The sequence below is a fragment of the Giraffa tippelskirchi genome, chromosome 5 (genome assembly GCF_054371585.1).
Source record: "Giraffa tippelskirchi isolate mGirTip1 chromosome 5, T2T-mGirTip1v1.2.pri, whole genome shotgun sequence".
NCBI lineage: Eukaryota > Metazoa > Chordata > Mammalia > Artiodactyla > Giraffidae > Giraffa > Giraffa tippelskirchi.
In genome coordinates this window covers 193,292,145-193,316,778 of record NC_137279.1, presented here as the reverse complement: position 1 = coordinate 193,316,778, position 24,634 = coordinate 193,292,145, and the positions used below count along the sequence as shown (strand labels likewise).

Here is a 24,634-nt window from a genome sequence, read left to right as displayed (position 1 = left end):
GTCTGAGTTCCCGGAAGAGAGAAGACCTCTGACCCCATCATCGGGACCCTGGGAACCCCACACCGGGGCTCTGAGTAGACTGAGAGGGCCCTGGAGAGGAGAGGCCTGGCCTCCTTCCTGGAGGAGGCGGCTTGGGGCGGGGCGCCTAGAGTCGCCTCCTCTGGGTGCCCTGAGCACCTGCTGGCCCCGCCTGGACCACGAATCAAGGATGCACTGGCCTCAGGGGCCACGGTGAGCAGGGAGACCAGAGCAGCCCAGCACACGGGTGCCAAGTACCCCAAGGCCCCTGGGCCAGGTCCCACCCTCTGGGCCGCAGGAGTCAGAATCTCAGGGAGTTTTGAGGCCCCCGCCACCCCCTGGGCCAGGACAGCCTCACTCTCCTTGCTGAAGCAACTGTGGGATCCAAGCAGGAAGGCTGTCCATGAGGACTTGCTGCTCAGGGCAGGACCACACGCGGCTCTGGGGGGCTGGTCCCACTCCCCGCCCTGTGCCTGCACCGCAGCTGGCATCCCTCGCCCCGGGAACCCCCGCCCTGGTGCTGGGAAACAGGCCCGGTCCACGCAGCTCCACACCCTCAGGTGCTCTCCCCCAGAGATGCGTTCGGGTCCTAACCCCAATGTCTGTGCCTCCAGCCTCCGGTCACTGCAGAGGTGCCAGGTAAGACGAGGCGGCACTTGGATGGGCCCCCTCTAGGGACAGGTGTCTTTACAAGGAGGGAGGTTCGGATACTCAGAGGCGGGGCCATGTGACCACGGAGGCAGAGGCAGCAGTGAGGCCACGAGCCGGAGGGCCGGGGAGGCCTCAGGGGAGCGTGGCCTCGGTGCTGGCCGTCCGGCCCGGCTCCGGCAGAGGGCACGCCAGGTTGCGGGGTCCGCCCCAGACGCTCAGGCGCCAGGAGCCCCCGGGCCCGGGGATCGCTCTCGGGATTTGCCGTCAACAGCTGCAGGTGCCAAGTGCCAGGGCACCGCCAGCCGCCGCCCTCAGAGCCGGGCACCCCAGCTCCCCACCGCGGGCTGTCAGTGCGGCCACTCCCTGGTCACCCCTGGCCTGGGCACAGCCCCTCCGAGGCTCATCGCGTCTCCTTCACAAGCCCTCTCCCAGCTCTACCGTCTCACACCCCCGGCTTAGCAAGCGCAGAAGTGGAGGCTGTTCTCCAGCCCCGGTGGGCTCTCAGCGGGCTGGGGAGGCTGCGGAAACATGCTGGCCCTCCCGGCAGGCCGCCAGCCCGAGCCAGCCCCGATCACAGCCCAGCTCTTATGGAAAGAGGTTGAGAAACGGCCCATGTGCCCTGGGACTCCTGCCCACAACACTTCCCCTGCCTAGTCTGACCTCACCAAGGGCTCCCTAAACTCAGTTATTTCTGGGGCCGGGTGAACCCTGTCAGGGCACCTGGGAGACCTCTGCAAACTCACGTCCTCCCAGGGTCTGGCCTCATCAGTCACCTAACCTCCCCGATCTGGACTGTCTTTGTGGCAGGGCATCTGAGTGCCCACATCTTGGGGGTTAGTGAGGCTCAAAAGACGTCATACGTGGAAGACAGTTTGCCAGCTGTTGCCGTGAATCAGCTCAGCCTGATGCGATGGAGAGCCTGGGGGACTCTGCTGTTCTCAGGAATTTTCCCAAGAAAATGAATTCAGTGCCTACCTGACACTCACGGGGTTTTTTAGATTTATTTATTCATTTTTGGCTACGCTGGGTCTTCATTGCTTTGCGGAGGCTTTCCCTAGTTGCGGAGAGCGGGGCTGCTCCCCAGTCGCAGTGGTCTGGCTTCTCACGGTGGTGGCTTCTCTTGTTGTGGGGCACGGGCTCTAGGCACGCGGGCTCAGTGGTGGTGGCCCACGGGTCCCGCAGCACGGGGGATCTTCCCGGACTGGGGATCAAACCCGTGTCCCTACACTGGCAGGCAGAGTTTTTAACACCAAGCCAATAAGAAAGCCCCCGACATTCACGTTTTAAATTGAATTTTAAAAGGTGAAAGTATTATGTGCTCACTGTAAATGATTCTTTAAAGGAATAAAATAAATTTAAAGCAAACGAAGCTTCCCTTTACGTGAAGGGAAGCCTGGCGTGCTGCAGTCCATGGGGCGCGACGGAGCGACTGGACTGAACTGAAAGCAAGTGGAACACCCTGCAGACACCCCATCGGCCCGGCTACTTTTATCCTCTCACACTCGTCTTGCCAGGCTTTTTCCTGCGTCACGGGGGTCATTTACTATACGTGGGTCTGTGAGTGGAGTTAACACGGAGAGCTCGTGGGTCCCTGATGGACGAGTCCAGAGAAGGCCAGGGCCGCCGCCGACTCTCACTCCCGAACCCGTCTGGCCATTCGGAGCGTCAGTCTCTCCTGCTCCAAGTTTCTTCTTAATGAACAGAAGAACCTTTCTTAAGTCTTTTCACAGACATGGAAGGGGCAGAGTGGATTCTCTAAATGACTGTGTGTCCAGTGAGCAGGTGTGTGTGATTCAGCAGCTAAAATCATTTACTCAGTGTTTCTAGCGTGAAGGCTTTTCGCTTCTCTCCTTGATGGGAACTGTTTTCCCCCTGCTGTGCAGTAAAGGGTTAACAGGCCTGCACCACCACCACCCCCACCTCCCGGGAGAGCCGAGAGCAGCCAGCCCGCTCCGGAGGGCAGCCTGTGAGGCGGGCCCTGGGCTGGAGTTCCCGAGGGTCCCCAGTGCCCTCGGGGAGGAGAGGGCCTTGCCGGCCCAAACGTCTCTGCAGAGTGAGGCTCCTGCCAGCCAAGCACCACTTCCTCTGGAGGTCTGGAACCTTCCCCAGGCACAGGTGCCCTTGAATCAGCCCCCCAGTAAAAACCCTGGGCGCTGCGTGTCTACTGGTCTCCCGGGAGACAGTACCTGCTGGGTGGTGGCGGGGATGGGAGGATGTCGCGTGTGGGGGGGCTCTGCAAGCTCACATCTGCTCCCCGACCCGTCCCCGCCCGCCTCTTCCTCTCACTGATGCTGCTTTGCATCCTTTCTCTGTCCTGAATCTGTGCTGAGTCCTGGGGCCCCGTAGCAAACGTAGGGGTGGTCTTGGGGACCCTGACAGAGTCATACTGATTTCTTTAAGCTCAGGCAGTCAAGTGTTCACACTGACAACTGTGCGGTTACATCCATGTTTCCGTCCTCTGTTTGGCAAACTTCAGCCTCAGTTCTTTCCCGTCCTGAGAGAGGTCCTGACGTTTTGTGCCCTTAATTCGTGTTTTTCTGTGTTCACCGTCCTTGACTGAGATCTTCTCTGTGTCAGCCGTATGAGAATAAACAACTATGAATAAGATGGTGAGGAAGCCCCCAGGCTCACGGCTCCAGCGTGCTGGCCCAGGGCAGGGGCAGGCTCGGCGGCGGGCTGTGGCCTCAGGGAAGTCCAGGGGGCAGCGGGAAGCAGGTCCAAGGTGAGGACGGGGGGCGGGCAGCTCTCTGAACCTGATGGAGAGAAAGGTTCACCAGGGCATGTGGACGGAGGGCGGAGAGGGCAGCCCCGGGAGCCGGCACCTCTGGGGTTATCCTGAAAGCCCTGCGGACGCGCAGAAGTCACCTGCAGCCCTGGCACTGTAGCGAAGAAGGTGCTCTGAGAGTCAGCCAGGGGAAGGAGGTGCTCCCCCATTACCTGTGTCTGCAGGGCAGAGGGTCCCCGTGTGAGCGAGCTTTAGGACCCCCAGACTGTCTGTGGCCAGGAACCTGCATTTGTGGCCGGAGACGCTCCGCGGCAAGCCCAAGGAAGCCAGGAGTCCCAGAGGACCCACAGGACAGGGAGGCTCAAAGCAGGTGGGCTGTGGTCAGAGGTCACCTGGCTGTGAAAGCCGGTGCTTGGGCCCTGCCCTGCGAGCCACCAGCCTGGGGCTGGGACAGCTGAGGTGAGGCGGCAGGCCTGGCCCACGGGGAACAGCGACATCAGGACCGAGGGGAGGGGACTGCAGGAAGGTCTAAAGAGGACGGGCCCCTTGCCCAAATCCCGCCCAGGGATGGGTCTGCTGCGAGGGGGTGAGCCCTGCAGAGGGGCTGGACACGCGCCCTACTTGCAGTGTAGGCACGGTCCGCAGGCCGTGCGCAGGCTGTGATGGAGACATGCGCAGGACAGTCACAGATTTAAAATATCTCCAACCTGAGTCACGGAAACCCGCCAAACTGACCCCGAAATTGGGCCCCTGGAACCTGGCTCCCACCAGCGCGCCGGCGCACTGCCGTCCATGTCTTCTCCGCCTCATTTCTCTGATCTGCACCACCACCACCCCCACGTTCTCTCATCTAATTTTCCTTGTTTCAAAGCAAATCCCAGACCTTATGTGATTTCACCCAAATCTCCCAACGTGCATGTAAAACATGGACATTTTCCTACAGAGCTCGATGCTGTTATTATATTTAATGTCACCTGTCTGGAGACAAATTTAACCTACTGTCCAAAAGATGACTTTTCAAAGGTGGTTTGTTCGAGCTGGGATTGAGACTGGCTCCTGGCGTCGCGCGCTGCTGGTTCAAGTCTGTTTTGATGGGTGAGTGCCTCTCAAGCCTCGGTGGAAAAGGCCTCAGTGGGAAGCTTGTCTACAAGGGGATCCTGACTCGGGGGGCTGGGTGCGGCCCGAGACTCTGCATGCATGAGAACTCCCTGTGTGGGGAGGGTTCTGCGTCCCCAGGCCTTGGCTGGTCGCCCCCTGTGCCCTGGCAAACTGGCCGGCCTCCTCTGCCTGAATCTCTCTCACTCACAAGCACCCCAGACCCCCCCAGGGCACAGCCTTCCTGCCCCAGGAGCCTCTGGGCAGGAAGCTCACCTTTCCCCAGGGTCTGAGGTTTGACCCCGCGAAGCGTGGGGTCACCTGGTTTCCTGCTGGGAAAGGTGAGACTGCCCTGTGCTCCAGGTCAGCAGCGGTCCCTACCGCGGGTTCCTGCCCTGGGACCCCAGCTCAGACCTTCGTCCGGGGTCCAGCTCCCAACCTGGACACCCCCTTCCTCTGCCCGGCCCTGGGGCTTCCAGGAAGGCCAGCAACTCCCTCTGTGCTACCCGGTCCCAGACCGGGAGGGTGTGAGGAGAGAAGACTGAGGTGCCGGCCTTCTGCTGACCTCCCCCTGTGCTCCTGCCCCCCAGGAAGTGAGTGTGGGGCGCCCAAGCTCCCGGGACTCCCGCCGTGGCCCGGGAGGCTGCAGACAAGGCTGGGGGAGGTGCTGGGGCAGCACTGGGACCCCGAGAGGCTGCCCACGCTCACGGTCCCTCCAGGAGCACAGGTGGTGGGGGTCCTGGGGGGACAGGGCCCCTCCTCTGCCGGGTCCATCCGGGAAGGGCTGAAACCCGAAGACCAGGCGTTGGGGGTGGGCTCTGGGGTTGCCTGTCCTCACTTCTCAGCACTTCACTCAGCCTATCCTGGCAGCCCTCAAGGAAAGCAGGCTTTTTATGAATTAGGATCCTGAGGCTTGGAGCCGGGACCTGACCTCCCCAGGGCAGTTCCATTGCAGTGGGGAATCACGCAGGGATGCGGAGGCGGCCGGGCTGACCCGGAGGAGAAACGTCCACCCGGACGCCGGCCAGGTGGGCCTGCAGAGGAGGCAAACGCTGGGGCATTCTAGGGGGGGTGTGCCATCAGAGCCGCAGCCTGGATCTCCCCTGGAGGCAGGCAGGCCCTCTGGCACCCCCACCTCTGCTGAGGCTCTGGTCCTCGTGTAGGGGGTGTGCTGAGCCAGGCCAGGGCAGCTCCTCCCAGCAGGCGGGACTGGGTGCGGCGGCTCACGTGGACGACTGGCCACCGGCGAGCTCTGCTGACCTCCCTGGCATTTCTAGGTGCGTTCTGCTCTTCCTCGCCCTGTCCCGCGCCCAGAATGTGGCTCAGACCACGAGGCCGCTGGCATCTCGCTCCCGGCCGCCCCGTCCCAGGGAGCTCACTGTCCTCCTGGAGCTGCCAGGTGCACGGCTGCCTCCGCTCACTGCCTCCCGGAGACCCCCTGCACAGGGCCCCCTCCAGGTCACCCACTTCCCCAGAGATTGCCCCTCAGGTGGGGGGTGACTGGGAGCCCACGGCCGCTCCACGAGCAGGCCTGAATGGACCGGAGACTTGGAGGCTCAGGGTGGAGGGACCCCAGCCGCAGGCCGCTCCTGGTGAGCAGCAACCAGCAGCCTTGCGGGGTGCAGGCTGGCCTCTGGCTCCCTCCCTTCTGCTCCTGAAAAACAGATGAGCAACAGATTGATCTCCAAACTCCTTCCTCCAAGGTCAGCCTCTCTCCTGCCAAGATCTAAGAAAAGATCTCATTTCAGCCACTTTGCTGCCAATTTTGTTTCTGCGATGTCATCTTCTGACCTCCGGGTGGGAGGAAACCCTCTATGAGCTGCGATTTCTCAGGCTGAAGCCCCTCTGCTGGAGTCGCCAGAATCCCATCCACAGGGTTGTCTGCACCAAAGGGGTCCCGGATGATTGATGGATTCTCTAGAAAAATAACAAGCACATCTTCATATGGAGAGACACACAAATTCAAGGGGAAAAAAACCAGACAAGAAGACACCAACAGCAGAAAGGGTGAAGATGAAGGACCGCTGAGCACTGAGACTCGGGGGCCTTCACTGAAGGGCCAGTAGAAGCGCCTGATTAGGGCAGGGGCTCCTGGGAGCCAGTGTGGAGCGTGGACGGCCACTGGCAGAAGGTCATCTGGACGAGCTCGGGGACGTGCTGGCAGTGACCCCTGCGGCCACGGAGCCGATAGAGGAAGTGGTATAGGATGGTATAAACCACACTTCAGCGGGACAGAAGCCGCTGCTGCTGCAGACACAGCCGCCCAAAGCGTGGTTCTCAGCCGGGCTGCACCCGGGAGTCAGCTGTGCGAGCCTGTCAACCGGCCTGGGCCGGACGCCTTCACGGCCACCCTGATTCAGTCAGCTCAGAGTCTCAGGCCAGCTCCTGGGGGCTCTCGTGCAGCCAGGAGGTCCACGGTTGTCAAGTGTCACCACAAAGGGTCAGGTGTCACCAGAGCTGCACCCTTGGGTCACACCCACCAGGGCTCGGTGAGAACTCGCTGCAGCTGGCTCGAGCAGAAAGAGGTGTATCGCGGGGTGCTGACCATCAGGACCTTCTCAAATTTCCAGGAATGACCCAAAGCCATGTTGCTGACCTGGGCCACCAGGAAGGGCCACCAGCCTTGGCAGTCTCTGCCTTCAAAACCCTCGTGAGCTCACAGGGTCAGCAGAACTTATATCACAGCAAGGGTTACACTGCGGGGCTCCCCTGGTGGCTCAGACGGTAAAGAATCTGCCTGCAATGTGGAAGATGAGGGTTCGATCCCTGAGTCAGGAAGATCCCCTGGAGAAGAAAAGGGCAACCCGTATTCCACTCCAGTGTTCTTGCCTGGAAAATTCCACGGACAGAGGAGCCTGGCGGGCTACAGTCCACGGGGTTGCAAAGAGTCAGACGCGACTTGGCGACTAAACAACATTATGGGTACACATACAATCTTCTGTGGCTGTTATAAGCATTTTCTTCTAGTTGGATCTTTTTTTCTTTTAATTTAACTCTGACTATGGCTAATTTTGCGACATTCAAGCTCTAGATTTTGAGGTGGCCCCATCTGTCAGGTTTGTGTGCTACGCTTTGTGGATCCCTTATGTTTTGGAAAGGTCTTCCATAGCCCAAGGAAATGAAAAACAGCATTTGTATTTTTTGTGGGACAAAAATAACCAGAAGTTGTCGTTCTTATTTTAGTTTTCGAGTCCATCTGGGATTTTGTGTGTATGTAAAGGGAGGAAGACACCTTATTTTTTTCTCCCCCAAATAGATCCTTTACTCAACAAACGTGGTTCAGAAAATAGACTGACTTTTCCCTATTTGTTTGAAGTGTGACCTTATCACAAGCTAAGTTCATTTATATCTGTTTTGTTTCATTTATCTGTCAGTTTGATTTATCTTTTGCCGGTATTGAGTTATTATCATTATTATAGCTTTAAAGTTGAGTTGCCATAAGGTAGATTAATTTCCCTTAGCATTTTTTCTTTTGCTTATTTCAATTTTTTTTTGCTGCTGCTGCTGCTGCTAAGTCGCTTCAGTCGTGTCCGACCCTGTGCGACCCCATAGACGGCAGCCCACCAGGCTCCCCGGTTCCCGGGATTCTCCAGGCAAGAACACTGGAGTGGGCTGCCATTTCCTTCTCCAGTTTTTCTTGCTATTCACTCTTATTGACTTTGCCTAGATTAACTTGAGGATGAATTTACCTTCCAAAAATACTCTTACGTTTTTAATAGAAATTACATTAAATTTGTAATACTCAGTCTTTCCATTCAGGAAAGTATTTTATCTTTCAATTACTCATATAAATTCAATATCTTCAATAACCTTTTTCGTTTTTTTTAAATAAAGAACTTGTCCATTTATTAATTTCTTCTTAGGAACTGATAAGTTTTTGTTGCTGTCGTGACTGGAACCTGTCTTCCATTACATGTTTATGTTTTTAAATGTTTTGAGAGGCTTCAAAACCCTTGTGCCCACCACTAGATTTAACAAATGTTAACATTTTCCTCCTTTGGCTTCAGATCCTGTTTTTTAAAACAATAAAATGTACTGATGCCTACAGTAATCAAGCAAGTGTGGTGCTGGAAAAAGAAGAGACCAATTAATCAGTGCAGCACAACAGAGTGTCTAAAAACGGACCCAAAACACACGGCCAGCGGTTCCTGTCGGGGGCCCGCGTGGCTGACCAGGGAGGGGGGCTCAGTGAGCATTGCTCGGACCACTGGGTATCATTTCAGGCTGCGTCATGAACCTAAAGGTAAAAGCAAAAACAACAAACGGGTAAAAGCTAGGAGGAAACATTCACAGACTTCATAGGCTGACTACACACGCACAAAAGATAAAGAGAACCTCATAAAGGTTAAATGCTTCTCCTCATCAAAAACGTCACCAAGAAAATAAATGGGCAAACCTCAAACTGGGAGGAAATAGTCGAGGTGCACAGGGTTGACAAATGAGTTACATCCATGTTACGTAAAGAATCTTGCAACTTAATAATACAGAAATATCCTGCTGTTGTTAATGGGCAAAGACTTGAACCAACTTCTCACACACACGCACGAAAACATACAAGTGGTCAATAAACGCATGAAAAGTTCTTATCGTTAGTCATCAAGGAGCGATCAAGGAAGATAGGATGGCTAAAATTAAAGAGGCTGACACTACCAAATGTCGACAAGGCTGTGAGGTAAGTGGAACCTCCTACACTACTGATGGGAGTGAAAATTTTACTGCAGTTTCTTGGAAAGTATATATATATACACACACACACATATTTTTATCTATGACTCAGCATTTCCCCTTTAGTTTCAAGAGAAACTAAAAATATATGTCCTCTCCAAAGCCTTGTACAAGAATGTTCAAGCTTTATTAATAATAGTCAGAGACTAGAAACCCATCAGCGGACTCTGGCAAACAACTTCCGCATAGCTATGGATGGCATCCCTACTCAACAGTGACGAGAGAGAGGCTGCTGATAGCTTAATAGCGTGCGTGAAGCTCAGAAATACTGTGCTGGAACCATCCAGACATGGAAGAGTACGATTCCATTTAGTGAGATTCTCGAATCAGCAAAGGAACCTCTGACACTAGGTATCAGCTCCAAGGTTGCATCTGGGGCGGGGAATGGACTGGGGAGGGACTATGTGTGAGAACCTTGGGAGTGGTGGGAAGGGGCCTGGCTTGCTCAGGGGAAACCAGCTGGCACACATGTGAGCATCCACCGTGTGTAACTCACACCTCGTTAACGGCCAAGCCATGAGTATCTCACGGACAGTCGGACAGTCGGAGCTTCTGATGACCCTTCCCTAGTCCCCTTCTCCTTCCTCCATTCCCAGAGGAACTCAACCCCAAGGTCAGTCAAACTAAACGCACGCCTCCGTAATCTTACTATACCTGTACGGATGGTAAAAAACAGGTAAAAGTCTCGTGTAGACAAACGCGCTTGGTAAACACTGGCTGTTTGCCTCTTTGACCCAGAGTGTTTGGGGGTTGATCCACGCAACTGTGAGCAGATCTGATCCATTCATCCTGACTGCAGTAGCACTTACTATGGGAGCACAGCACACTTCATTTATCCACTTGTCCACTGGTGGACTCGGGGGCTTCTCATTTCGGGGTGTTGAGCAATCCTGGGATGATCTGGCCTTGTGCTGGGGTAACACCCCGGGTGTCATCACTCACCTTCCAAACCATGGCCCCTGGCCCCTGGGGGTGCACAGACTGGGCGCTCGTAGATCTGAAGGCCGTGGGTGCTGTCGTTACTGCTGTAACTGTGAGTTTTGGTTGAGCACCTTTTCAAGTGTTTGCTGTGTCTGCTGGTCATCTGGCTTTCTCCCTGAGACTCCTTCTCACCCCTGCGTTCGCTCACACTTACAGCTGGAACTTTTTCTGGTTGATTTGCCATTTGGCCACCTTACTAAATTCCTTGTTTGTTTTCTTAAATTTTCTAAGTAGTGAAAATATCTCATCTGAAAAGTACACCTTTCTTGTTTTTCACACTTAGATCTGGCATTTGTTTTCTCTTATCTTTACACGAAATAGAAGAATCATAATAATACTGAACTTGAACAGCAACACCATCCATCCTTGTTTGATTTTTAACCTTTTTGGAAATATGTTGAGTTGTTCCTCCCAATATTTATTTATTCATTTATTCAGCCATTCATCAAATATTTTTTGGCCTGTACTTCATGCCAGCCACTGTTCTTGATTCTGGGTGCACAACCATGCCCAAGGCAAGCGAGACCCTCGACCATGGGAGCAGAGAGGAAGCAGACAAGAAAGCTGCAATGCAGAAAGGAACTGTGTGTGCCTTTGTTCTGTATTTCCCAAGGCTCCTGTAAACGTGTTATTATATTTTCATAATTTAAAAAAGAAAAAAATAAAGAAAACAAGTTCAGGGCCATGTAAATATCACATTGAAACCAGACGAGGTACCATGTTTGAGGTGCTTCCCGGGTGGCCCAGTGGTAGAGAATCTGCCTGCTAATGCGGGAGATGCAAGAGACATGGGTTTGATCCTGGGCTGGGAAGATCCCCAGGAGTAGGAAATGGCATCCCACTCCAGTATTCTTGCCTGGGGAATCCTGTGGACAGAGGAGCCTGGGGGGCTGCAGTCCGTGGGGTCACAGAGAGGTGGACGCGACCGAGTAACTGAGCATGCGTGCCCCGGGTGCGAGCGTTACGGAGGCTACGTAACTGAGCATGCGTGCCCCGGGTGCGAGCGTTACGGAGGCCACGTGTGATGTTAAGGTGTGATTTCTTCCTTCTTGAAGTTAGGAAGATTCATGCTATTCTGAGGTTAAGAGTGTATATCAGGAGTAACTGTTGAATTTTATCAAATGTATTTTTAGCATTGATCAATGTAACATGATTTTTCCTATTCTATACTATTAAGGCAATGAATTTCACTGTAAGTTTTCCGAATATTGAACCATCCTTTCATTCTTGGAACAAATTCTCCATGGTCAAGACCATTGTACGGTTCAACCCCACTTAGGATTTCTGCGTTTACGTTAGAAGGTGCGATCAGCCTTTAGTTCCCCTTTCATGCTGCTGTTGGCGTCAATCTCAGGACTCTGTTACCTTCGGAGAACAAACCAGTGATCGTGCCCTGTTTTTTTCTGCCTTAGATTATTATAAATAACACATGTGATGCTCCTGGAGGAGCTGGGAGGACTGGCCCGTGGAACAGTCCCTGACGTCCGACCCCGTGGGAGGGAAGTCAGACCGTTTACCGCGTCTGCCCTCCGACCCTATGACTGCACCGTCCAGGGCTTCTCCCCGTGCCTCAGTCCGCCCCGGCTGCTGTAACAGGGCACCGTAGGCTGGGAGCTTTAAACGGCAGGCACTCGCTTCTCATGGTTCTGGAGGCTAGAAGTCCACGACCAAAGTGCCGGCAGATCTGGAGTCCGGCTCTCAGACGCCCGACCGCTCCCGTGTCCTCACGTGCTGGGAGGTGAGAGGGGCTCCCTGGGGCCTCTCTTCTAAGGGCACTGACCCCCTTTGTGAGGGCTCCACCCTCGGGCCACAATCGCTTGCCCAAGGCCCCACCTCCTAATGCCACCGCATGTGTTGGTTACAATTTCAACATATGAATTTGGGGGGCATAAACATCCAATCTATATGCCTTATGAGAAAGTCTTGGTGGTTAATATTTTCTTAGAAAGCTATCAATTTTATTTCGATTTTCACTTTTTATATAAAGTGCATTTTAAACATTTTTTTCTGTAGTTATATTTTCTTCTCATTTTCAAAGAACCAATCATTTTTTTCTTTCTAAAAATTATTTATTTTCTATTTCATAACTTCAAGTTTTACCTTAATTTCTTTCTAGTGCTCTCTGCTGAATTCTGTTGTTGTTACTCATTATCTGGGCTTCCCCAGTGACTCAGAGGTAAACAAATTCACCTCCAATGCAGGAGATGCAGCCTTGATCCCTGGGTTGGGAAGATCTCCTGGAGAAGGAAATGGTAACCCACTCTAGTATTCTTGCCTGGAGAACTCCATGGACAGAGGATCCTGGCGGGCTACAGTCCGTGGGGTCACAGAGTCGGACACGATTGAGCCACCAAGCACCGCGCCGCACAGCCCGGACTAGTGAGGGTTCCCACAGAAAACGCTCTGGGGCAGCTGAGGCAGACAGTTCATGAAAGGCTATTTACTCTGGGCAGGGCAGAGCTAAGGACCCCCCGAGGGAGTGAATTCCAGGAGTCAGTGACGTTGGGAGTCTTTGCCAGTCCTGGAGGGTACAGGAAGGTTCCACACCAGAACCTGGGGAGGAAATCAGAGTCCTCAGCACGGGTGGCAGCCCATGTCCCACTTGAGGTTCTGAAAAGGAGACCCTGGGGAAACTGCCGCCCCTCGGCCCACCCTCTCCTCCTGTGCTTTCACCTCCTGTGGGACCCTCCCACTGGCTGGAACCAAAGCAGAGCCCAGAGCCGTCAGCCTCCAGGGACAGAGTGGGGAAGCAGGGGTTCAGGGTGCCCTGTACGCCCCTGGGCTTTGCCACGGCAGCCCTTCCCACTTGGAAGAGAGTTCCTGGGGATGGCCGTCTTCTCTAAGACTGCAAAGTTGCCCTGGGCAGGACAGTGTCTCCCCGCCCCCGCCGGCATTCAGCAGCAGGCGGGACACCCTCCTTGTCTGAACCCCAGAGCCCCTGCTCTAGCCCCCAGCCCTCCCCAGCTTTAGGAGCAGGCTGACAGAATCCTTGCCGTGCCACTGGGGAGTCCCAGCCTTCCCACCCCTGGCCTGCGGTGGGCAGTAGGAGACCCTGAGGACCAGCCCTCCTAACGAGCAACATGTCCAGGACATGGGGAGGGATACCCTTCCTGTGCCCTTGCCCCAAAAGCCCAGACATAGCTCAGAGCCTGAGGGGTCTTTGCAGATGTGGAGACGAGGGGAAACAGTGGAGGGGCCAGAAGGGGGGTGGTGGGGGTTTTGATTGACCTTTAAAAGGTCAGCATTTCCTCCTGCTCTGGGTCACGGAGGGAGTGGCTGGCAGCAGCTGGCCTGTGGACATGGTCCCCCACAATGGGCTCTGGCCCAGCCCAGCCGCCCGGGTGCCAGCTGCTGCAGGCCAGACACTGAGTCAGCAGCTTGCCGTCAGCGCACCACGCACAGCGCCCACAGAGCTGTCCACACGCAGGGCAGGTCCCCCCCGGGCCTCTCAAGCCTAAAGTCCAGGGCCTCGCCTGCCTCCTCTCCCATGGGGTGCGGGTCCCCCAGCTCTGCTCCGGGTTCAAGGTCTGGGACTCAGCACCGCCTCTCTCTTGCAGGTCGGTTCCCTTCTCCATAAAGTCTGACGACGCTGAGCCCTCCTCCCCATGCTCTGCAGTGACACGGGGTTCAGGGTGCAGGCTGCAGGTGCATTCCTGCAGATTCAGACCCCTGGGCTGCACCCCAGCCCTGCCCAGTGCCCAGGGAGGAGATCGTGGGTCCGGCTAAGCAATGCCGGACATAGGCGGTCACCCTATGAGCCTGCTTCCTACCACCCCCTCAGGGGCTGCCTGGCCCTCAAGAAGCTACTGCAGTCATGGAAAGAGTGTTCAGTCAGGGGTCTGGCTCAGGCTGACCCCAGGCACCCGGAATCCTCAGGGCCTTTCCAAGTCTCTCAGCCTCCATTTCTTCATCTGCAAAATGGGGCCGTCAATTGTGCCTCCCTGTGCAAAGGGGCCTGTGTGGAAGGAGCTCAGACGTGCACAGATATTCACAAAGACGCACTCTGCAAGTTCTGCATCGTAACATGAAGGCTGGCCGGGCCCAGGCCACTTGCACACTGAGTGGTGTCGGAACGTGGGCCTGAGACGCTGCCTGGCTGGCCATCCGTGTTTGCGGGTGCTCAGCCTCGGGCCGCCCTGGGGTCAGCCTGATGGCGAGTCCAGCCCCGGGCCTGAGACGCTGCCTGGCTGCCCGTCCGAGTCCGCGGGTGCTCAGCCTCGGGCCGCCCTGGGGTCGGTCTGCTGGGGAGTCCAGCCCTGGGCCTGACGCTCTGCCTGGCTGCCCGTCCGTGTCCGCGGGTGCTCAGCCTCGGGCCGCCCTGGGGTCGGTCTGCTGGGGAGTCCAGCCCTGGGCCTGAGACGCTGCCTGGCTGCCCGTCCGTGTCCGCGGGTGCTCAGCCTCGGGCCGCCCTGGGGTCGGTCTGCTGGGGAGTCCAGCCCTGGGCCTGAGACGCTGCCTGGCTGCCTGTCCGTGTCCGCGGGTGCTCAGCCTCGGGCCGCCCTGGGGTCGGTCTGCTGGGGAGTCCAGCCCTGGGCCTGGAGTCTCCGGCAGTTCTGGACCCCAGCCCCCTGTCTGTGCTGAGTGTGCGACGGGGTCTCTGCTGGGTCTATCCCGGCACCGAGGCCAGTGGCCAGTGTCTGGTCTCTACTCCATCCCCGCAGCCCTGCGGGTCACGTGGGAGTCCTGTCTGCACCGTTGCTGAGGTCCCTGGGTGCTGGCACAGGTGTTGCCACCAGCCTGAGGGTCTGTCGTGTTCTCCTGCCAGGGATGCATCAGACAGCCTGGTTCTCAGACGGTTTACACACTTGAGTGTGGACACACTGGCTTTGCTCTTCCCCGAATCCCAAGGAGGGCAATGGGTCCACTTTAAACACAACCACACGGGCTCGATAAAGGATAGAAATGGTAGGGACCTAACAGAAGCAGACGATATTAAGAAGAGGTGGCAAGAATACACAGAAGAACTGTACAAAAAAGATCTTCACGACCCAGATAATCACAATGGTGTGATCACTCACCTAGAGCCAGACATCCTGGAATGTGAAGTCAAGTGGGCCTTAGGAAGCATCACGACGAACAAAGCTAGTGGAGGTGATGGAATTCCAGTTGAGCTATTTCAAATCCTCAAAGGTGATGCTGTGAAAGTGCTGCACTCAATATGCCAGCAAATCTGGAAAACTCATCAGTGGCCACAGGACTGGAAAAGTTCAGTTTTCGTTCCAATCCCAAAGAAAGGCAAAGCCAAAGAATGCTCGAACTACTGCACAATTGCACTCATCTCACATGCTAATAAAGTAATGCTTAAAATTCTCCAAGCCAGGCTTCAGCAAAACGTGAACTGTGAACTTCCAGATGTTCAAGCCGGTTTTAGAAAAGGCAGAGGAACGAGAGATCAAATTGCCAACATCCGCTGGATCATCGAAAAAGCAAGAGAGCTTCAGAAAAACATCTATTTCTGCTTTATTGACTATGCCAAAGCCTTTGACTGCATGGATCACTATAAACTGTGGAAAATTCTGACAGAGATGGGCATACCAGACCATCTGACCTGTCTCTTGAGAAACCGGTATGCAGGTCAGGAAGCAATAGTTAGAACTGGACATGGAACAACAGACTGGTTCCAAATAGGAAAAGGAGTGTGTCAAGGCTGTATATTGTCACCCTGCTTATTTAACTTATATGCAGAGTACACATCACGAGAAACGCTGGGCTGGAAGAAGCACAAGCTAGAATCAAGATTGCTGGGAGAAATATCAATAACCTCAGATATGCAGAGGACACCACCTTTATGGCAGAAAGCAAAGAAGAACTAAAGAGCCTCTTGATGAAAGTGAAAGAGGAGAGTGAAAAAGTTGGCTTAAAGCTCAACACTCAGAAAATTAAGATCATGGCATCTGGTCCCATCACTTCATGGGAAATAGATGGGGAAACAGTGGAAACAGTGGCAGACTTTATTTTTGTGGGCTCCAAAATCACTGCAGATGGTGACTGCAGCCATGAAATTAAAAGACGCTTACTCCTTGGAAGGAAAGTTATGAACAACCTAGATAGCATATTTAAAAGCAGAGACATTACTTTGCCAACAAAGGTCCGTCTAGTCAAGGCTATGATTTTTCCAGTAGTCGTGTATGGATGTGAGAGTTGGACAGTGAAGAAAACTGAGCGCTGAAGAATTGATGTTTTTGAACTGTGGTGTTGGAGAAGACTTTTGAGAGTCCCTTGGACTGCAAGGAGATCCAATCAATCCATCCTAAAGGAGATCAGTCCTGGGTGTTCATTGGAAGGACTGATGTTGAAGCTGAAACTCCAATACTTTGGCCACCTCCTGCAAGGAGTTGACTCATTGGAAAAGACCCTAATGCTGGGAAGGATTGGGGGCGGGAGGAGAAGGGGACGACAGAGGATGAGATAGCTGGATGGCATCACCGACTCGATGGACATGGGTTTGGGTAAACTCCAGGAGTTGGTGATGGACAGGGAGGCCTGGCATGCTGCGATTCATGGGGTCACAAAGAGTCGGACACGACTGAGTGACTGAACTGAACTGAACATGAGACCCTCAGAGGATGAAGCGAGTGAGAGCTCAGAGCAGCGCGGGGTGGGCGGGGGGAGCGGCGGAAGGCTGCGTGGAGGGGCTTCCAGATGGGACTCTGGAGGATGGGAAGGCTGCAGAAACTGAGGGGAGAGCGTGACTTTGGGTGGGCCGTGGTGGAGCGGGGCAGAGGCCTCCAGGGGATCCACGGGGGCCATGTGGCCTTCCGCCGGAGAGGAGCACTCTGTGGACACAAGATGCACGGTCCAGATCGGGGAAACTGACACACAGGCCACCCTGGGGCCTGGACGCGCTGGAGCCAAAGCTGGGAAGAAAACGGTCTTGGCTGAACTGGCAGGATCCTGCCTGGGCACCAGCGTGTTGACTTGGAGCAAGTCTTTCCCTTTCTGGCCTCAGTTGCCTCTCACTGACTCCATGGACATGAGTTTGGGTAGGCTCCGGGAGTTGGGGATGGACAGGGAGGCCTGGCGTGCTGCGGCCCATGGGGTCGCAAAGAGTCGGACAGGATTGAGCGACTGAACTGAACTGAACTGAAAATGCCGTCTGGAACCCCACCGCGACGCAGCTGGAGCCCACAGAGCTCCCCACGAACGGGACTCACTTCCGCGTCTGGCTCGGTACCCCGAGGGCCCTGTCCTCTCAGGAGCAACAGCACCTGCATCCGCTGGGATGCTCGCTCCGCTCCCAGTGCCAGGCCTGACACGCCCCACCGTTGCTGTGGCAACCGCGTTCCCCTGCGGCACGCAAAGCCCGGAACTCGGCCTCCGGGGGTTGCCAAGGCAACCAGACAGCACCTCCAATGAGCGGGCCTCCAGTGAGCAGGGCCTCCAGTGGGGCGGGGTCTCCAGGGCCTGCGCCGTAAGAACAGCAGATGCTCTGTGGTCCTCGCCAGGCGGAGGGCTTGGGTAGACGAGGCCCAGGTTAAGACAGTGCAGCAGTTCAAATTCCACGTGTCCCCTCAAACTCCTCCAGGGCTCCCACCTAGCTCCATAGCGGCACATCCCACCACCCGCCCCTCGACTTGGCTTCTATTCAGGCAACTTGTCTTTTGACTCCATCATTCATTCATTCATTGTCTCTGGTTTCTGCAGATTTGGTCTTCTTTTTCCTATGGCAGAAAGTGAAGAAGAACTAAAGAGCCTCTTGATGAAGGTGAAGGAGGAGAGTGAAAAAGTTGGCTTAAAGCTCAACGTTCAGAAAACTAAGATCATGGCATCTGGTCCCATCACTCCATGGGAAATAGATGGGGAAACAGTGGAAACAGTGTCAGACTTTACTTTTTTGGGCTCCAGAATCACTGCTGATGGTGACTGCAGCCATGAAATTAAAAGACGCTTACTACTTGGAAGGAAGGTTATGGCCAACCTAGATAGCATGTTTAAAAGCAGAGACATTACTTTGCCAACAAAAGTCCGTCTAGTCAAGACTATGGTTTTTCCAGTGGTCATGTATGGATGTGAGAGTTGGACGGTGAAGAAAGCTGAGCGCCGCAGAATTGATGCTTTCGAACTGTGGTGTTGGAGAAGACTCTTGAGAGTCCCTTGGACTGCAAGGAGATCCAATCAATCCATCCTAAAAGAGATCAATCCTGGGTGTTCATTGGAAGGTCTGATGTTGAAGCTGAAGCTCCAATACTTTGGCCACCTCATGCGAAGGGTTGACTCATTGGAAAAGACCCTAATGCTGGGTAGGATTGGGGGTGGGAGGAGAAGGGGACGACAGAGGATGAGATGGTTGGATGGCATCACCGACTCGATGAACATGGGTTTGGGTAGACTCCGGGAGTTGGTGATGGACAGAGAGGCCTGGCGTGCTGCAATTCATGGGGTCGCAGAGAGTCGGACACGACTGAGCGACTGAACTGAACTGATTCCTCACTAAGAACTTCTCTCTACAATTCTGGAAAAGTCTAAGCCAGTACTTATGCAAATATTGTTTCAATACTCTATTCCTCCTTCTGAAATTTCAGGGATCCTTCTCAAGCACAGGTCACAGGCTGCGCCTCCTCCCTCTTCCCCAACCCCATTACCGACCCTTGGCTTTTCTGCTGAGCCACGACTTCACCTAGATTTTGGTTGCCCGCCAGGCAGGAGCCCCGGCCCAACCCTTTTCTTCCCAACTTTGCTCAGAGGACTCAATCAAGTAGGTTCAGGCCCCAAGGATGACCCGTGTTGGACAGTCGTTTTTCTGACCTTCCATCCTGCCCACAGAGTTCCTTCAGCTGGACTCCTTATCCACCTGAGTCACCTGGCCCCCTCTGCACCTGCCCAGTTGCTGCCCAGACATTACCATCCCCACCCGCTGTAGCAGCTCACCTTGATGTAGCCAACACCACAGTTTGTAGTTCCCTTTTGGTTTGTGTCACCTGGGTTGTTTTTCTTTCCTCTTTGCAAGGACTTGGTTTGTGTATTTTGAATTTTGTGATATACTTTTTTCTACAACATTCTTATGAGGCTAAACTATTTAAAATGACTATTTTTCATAATCAAAAATAGTTAAGCATCAGCAATTTTATATAACTTAATGTAGTATTTGGATGGACTGGGGCCTTTCTATGTTTCTCAGCCTTATGGAAGTCTACAGCTTTGATAAGATTTTTAAAACTTAAATGATTTAATGTAGTATTTATTAGTATTGCAAATGGTACCCAAAAAAGTGAAAAATGAAAATGGGTCTTAATGCCTACTCTTAGGTAGTGCCATTGACCTACAAAAATATGCCTGAATATGATGAGATCATTCAAACTACATACACAGGAATATATATATGAATGTACCCTTGGCTTCCCTCCCCAACAGTAGCCTCTGCCATGGCAAACACTGCTAACAGTTTCTTATGATTGGTGGGGTATATTATGCACACTCTCCTGTGCTCCTTTTAAATAATTTAGCAAACATCTTGCTGATGTTTCCACATCAGTGCATAACTTTTAAGACTCATTCTTTTCAGTAGCATCAGAGAAATCGCTCCTGTTCACCCTGATGCACTTAGCCAGTGCCCATGGGTGAACCCCTTGCTTATTTTGTTTCTTGGGGGAAATTTTCATATGTAGATACCTTAGGCAAATTTCTAGCCATGGGATTACTGAATCAAGGAGAGGGGCACCTTAAACGCAGACACATTTAGGGAACTTACACAGCTGGTGCCAACTGCAGCCTCAGTGCAGAGGGCTCATCTCCCCACTCCCTCACCACACAAGTGTCACCCAACATTTACGTTTCAGACAGTCCGCTAGGTCAGAAAAAATATCGCACGGTTTTGACCTGCATTTCTTTAAGTATGACTCTCTTCGCTTATTGAGCAATTTTCTTTCTGTAGCATCCCTTCATCCCTTCATAGTTCCTGGCCATTTCTCTGGTGGTTACTTACAATTTTTGCTATTAGTTTATAAAAGCTTTTTACTCCTTTAGGAAGTTCCTTTCATCGTCATATGTTTTGAAATATTTTTCCAGGGTGGGGTTGGTCTCTCGGCTTTGTTTATGATGTTTTGGCCATGTAGATGTTTGTTTTTTTAAATTATTGTTTTTATTAGTTGATGCTTAATTTTTATGTAGTCCTTCTGTCTTCTTTGGGGCAATCAGCTTATGCATCCTGATTTCTGCACACTGAGATGCTGAGTGCATCCATTCACACTGCATTCTGGTCTCCTAAAATGTCATTGTTACAGATAAATATTTACCTCGTTGGAAATTTATCTTGATGTTGTGTCAAGGGGGATCCAACTTTATATATTTCCCATATTATCCTGCACCAGTTATAAAAATCATCTATTTTCTTCAAACTTTTTGAAATGATGACTTTATCATAAACTTTTGATCTATTTCCTTTAATACTGTAATCTTTTTAATTATTAGAGTTTCATGATATGTTTTAATATCTAATTGGGCAAATCCTCTTCACTCTTTTTCTAACAAACTTCCTCCCTAGTCTTTCACGTCTGTCTTTTCTTTAACTTGAGATGGCAAGTCGTGTCCGACTCTGTGTGACCCCATAGACGGCAGCCTGCCAGGCTCCCCCGTCCCTGGGATTCTCCAGGCAAGAACACTTGAGACGGCGACAAATGTGTAGCTTTAATTTAGGAAAACTGACCTGCCCTCTTAGCGCAGAAGGCAGCGCAGCAGTCTCATAATTTAGGGAAAACTGGACCTTAAGCAATATAATTCTTCCTTTCCAAGAGTATACAATGCTTTTCCACTAATTGATCTCTTTTCATGGATTTTCGAAGTTTTCCTATGTACTTTCTTTATAAACAGGAAGCCTGTACATTTCCTGTTATTTCCGGGCGTTTTACCTTCCTTGGTGCTGCTGTGATTGGATCCCTCCATCATTTCCTGTTATTTCCGGGCGTTTTGCCTCCCTCGGTGCTGTGATTGGATTCCTCCATTATAAGCTCTAATTGGTTATGGTTTGTTTTTATGGAAACTGTTGTCTTCTTGGTAATAATTTTTCTTACCTTCCCATTAACATACTGTTTCCCATAGCTTTCCACTCGTCCCTGAAATTTTCTTGGTAGAGAATTACATCATCTGCAAATATTGATAATTTTGTTTCTTTTTTGCTTCAATGTTTTAACCTTTTTTCCCTCTTTATAATTGCACTGGCTGATACTTCTAAATAAACCAGAGACAACAGTGCACATCCCTCTTTAAATGGGAATGCTTTTGCTGCTTCACCATTACAGCTACTGTTTGGACTGGGCTTGCTGTGTGCCCAGCCCCGGACCCAGCACTGCACACACGAATCCTCATCACTGCCTTTTGAGGTTGGCACTGTTCTTATCCCACCTGCAGGAGAGGTGACAGACACAGGTGCTGGTGAACTTACCTAGAGTCGCACAGCTGATGAAGAATGAAGCCAGACACTAATCCTGGCTAGACTCTCATCCTCCAAGACCCTGAAGGGCTGCTTTTCCTCAAGTGAAAGAAGGCATCTTTTCCCCAAAGGGTGTAATTACTTGCTTTTTAACCAAAAAGTGGGTGGCCCTTTGGTCAAAAGCCTTTCAACATCTACTAAAATAATCCTATTTCTTTTTATCCTTTGACTTACTACAATGGTAGATATACTGATGGAGTCCTTAATACTGAACCATCCTTGCATTCCAGAAAATTTAGTCAAGGTATGGGATCATTTTAATGTTATTTAGATTGCAAGCTGTGTGTGGCTCCCAGTCTCTGAGGGTGGCCTCCTTTCCATAATGCAATGAGGTGAAAGCAAGGAGGTTTGTTATGCTGTGGACATTTCTGATACACAGGTCTGATGATTGCAGAACCTGTCTGCAGGAAGGAAGAAGGGCAGCAACCTCCAGCCAGAAACAGGGAGACTCCTTGACCTTCATTCTGAACCTGTCAAATTTACCTGATGCAGCCAAATGAATAAATATTTTAAAAAGAAATATTCAGATCTGAAGGAAATGAAAACATTGCTTATCCAAATTTTGTGAGACTCTGCTAAGGCAGTGCTGTGGAAGGAATTTTGTGGCTTTAAAAGGGTCAGAAATTTAAAAGGTTTACAAATGGTTTAAAGGTTCAAAGCAGTAGATATAAGAATAGTCTAAAATCTCAGTGAAATGGATTAATTCCTAGAAACATGCCACATTTGGCTCAAGAAATAGAGCACTTGACCAGAGGAATAAGTATGAAACAGAGGGAACGATAAAAGATCCTTCTCCTTGGGGCCCACATAGTTCTGCTGTTTCCACCAAAAATTTGGAGGAACAATAATTCCTCTTTTATGCAGGTAGTTCCAGGAAGCAGAGGCTCTCTGGGGCTTTGGAGGTTAGGGTGGTTGTATGTGCCTGCGTCCTCGCCACTTTCAAGGCCCAGGCCCCACAGAGGCTGCACGTGGAGGTGAAGCATCTCCCTTACGCGCCGGGTGAGGATTAAATGGTTAACTGAGCAAACCCTTGGGGTAGCGCCTGGCACCTGCTGGACGCTGCAGAGGCTTGGCCCTGGGGATGAAGGATACAGGCGCCAGGGGCTGCGTGGGAAGGGGGCGGCATGACGTCGCCGCAGTTCCGGTGGGTGAGCTGGCCGGAGGCTTTGTCAAAATTGCCCAGCGGCGGGGCTGCGAATGGAGGTCGGTGGCACGCGGAGATGCCAGTCTGTCCCCGATGACCTGCTTTCCGGCCGGGGGGCTGACGAAGGCTGGGGTTTGCCGTTGTGGACCAAGGGCCACCAGTGACTTGGTCTCAGCGAGCTGAGCTGCAGAAACAGGGTGTGGGGACGGGGGCGTGGGGGCGAGAGGATGGTGGGGGTCTCCACCCAAGGCATGACGGGAGGAGAGGCGGCAGGCCCGCTGGCCGGCCGGTTGCATCATCCCCGCGCTGAGGGCTGTCTGCGATGCTCTGGCCAAACGCCAGGAGCGATCGAAAAACCCACCTGTTACACCTAGGAGTCCGTGTCCCCACACCCCTCACACCCCCACGCCCCCTCCCCGAGCGAGGAGCCCACCCGAGTTTGTCTCTCTGCGTCGATGCGTTTGTGCTGCCGGCATCGCGGGTGGGGCAGGTGGAGATTTAGTGGTTTCACTCGAAAGGGGTCCGAGCTGGGGAAGGCCAGGCGCGCTGGGTACGCGGGCAAATGCAGGTGGGTGGTAGCGGGGCCTCGGGGTTGCCCCGTGAGCTGGGGGTGCGTTAGAGGAGGGGGCGGCGCGTCCGGGCTGGGCTGCGGGGCTCCCACCTCCCCACCAGGGCGCCGCCCGTCAGCGGTGATGTCACACCCAGGCCCCAGCCTTCTCCGGCCCCAGCCCCCTCCGGCCCCGCGGCGGCCGCGACGCCCGTCCCTCTCCCCGCGCGACAAACCAGCTGGCGGCTGGGGCTCGGGCGCCGCGCGCAGCCAACCAGCGCGGCGGGAGGGGCGCGGGGCGGGCCAGGCCGGGGGCCCGCAGCCGTCACGCGGTGCCGCCGTCAGAGCGCCCAGCGCAGCCGGGGAGCAGCAGCCGCTCTGCGCTCGCTCGGGACCCGCGCCCCTGCCGGTGCTCATGCCGCGCCGCCGCCGCCAGTGACGCCGGAGAGGTAGGGCCGCGGCTCGCCGGGCCTCCAGGGCCGCATCCCGCACCTGCGTCCAGCGCTCCCCGGGCGGGGAGCTCGCGTCCGGAGCCCCCGGCGCGGCCCCTTCCCTTCCCCAGACCCTCCCCCGCCCCTGCGGAGAACAATGGGGCAAATTCAGGGGTGTCCGCCCTTCTTGCGCAGCGAGGCACTGCCCTCTGGAGAGGCGCTTTGGTTGCGGCCCCGGCTGCAGGGCGACGCTGGTCTGGCGCGGGCGGGGTCGCTCCGGGGAGGGCGCAGGCAACTGGCAGCATCTCGATAAACCCTCCCGCTTCCCCGATCTTCCACTCGCTCGGGCTGGAGCCCAAACCCGGGATGCGGCCCGGGCTGGGTCTGCACCGGCGGGGGAGGGGATGGATGGAGCAAAGGGGAGAGAGGCGGAAGGGGCACCCGGGAGGGGGCGCGGCTGGCGCGGCCCGGCCGGAGGGGAGGGTGTCCCGGGCGGCGGGGCGCAGGCAGGGGCCCTGGTCCCCGGGGTGGGGGAGGGCGGATGCTGGAGCGGAGAGCAAAACGGGCGGGCGGGGGCTGCGGCGAGAGGGCTGGCCGCCGGCTTGGTGCGCGCCACTGGGACTGCCCAGGGCCCAACCTAGGTCGCGTCCTCCTCCCAAGAGACCCCTTCTCCCTTCCTGAAAGCCCCACGGTTTGGGAGGGCCCGCCTGCGGACACGGCTTGCATCCACGCAGCCGGCGCCCCAGTAACAGGTGTGGCCCGGCGGCAGGAGGGGAGGGGGCTGCGGGGCCGCGACGTCTCGGCTGGAGGCGCTCCCCGGGCGCCGGGGCTCGGGTGACAGGGGCGCCGCCGCGGAGCCCATTTGGCTCGTCCTTTAAGCCGCCTCTCGCCC

The 24,634-nt window shown here is 54.2% G+C and overlaps 1 protein-coding gene and 2 long non-coding RNA genes across 5 annotated transcripts in view; 2 read left to right on the top strand and 1 right to left on the bottom strand.

Annotated features, from left to right (window-relative positions):
* Window positions 1-4,340: 4,340 nt before the first annotated feature.
* LOC145504969 (uncharacterized) lies at window positions 4,341-17,481 on the bottom strand. The gene is made up of 3 exons (XR_014052664.1): window positions 17,350-17,481; window positions 6,281-6,406; window positions 4,341-6,143 (listed from the first exon to the last, which is right to left on the bottom strand). It is a non-coding gene; the product is annotated as an uncharacterized LOC145504969 (long non-coding RNA).
* Window positions 11,184-12,196, top strand: LOC145504968 (uncharacterized). Its single transcript, XR_014052663.1, has 3 exons — window positions 11,184-11,227; window positions 11,373-11,497; window positions 11,608-12,196. It is a non-coding gene; the product is annotated as an uncharacterized LOC145504968 (long non-coding RNA).
* Window positions 17,482-23,508: 6,027 nt separating the features above from the next.
* The window catches only part of KIF1A (kinesin family member 1A), a 90,402-nt gene continuing 89,276 nt past the window's right edge, over window positions 23,509-24,634 (top strand). Inside the window, exon 1 of one of the 3 annotated variants that reach the window (XM_081493313.1) lies at window positions 23,509-23,760. The gene's annotated coding sequence lies outside the window, so the exon portion shown is untranslated. The remainder of the gene's footprint in view (window positions 23,761-24,634) is intronic. The other 2 variants (XM_081493311.1, XM_081493312.1) reach the window with 2 other exon arrangements.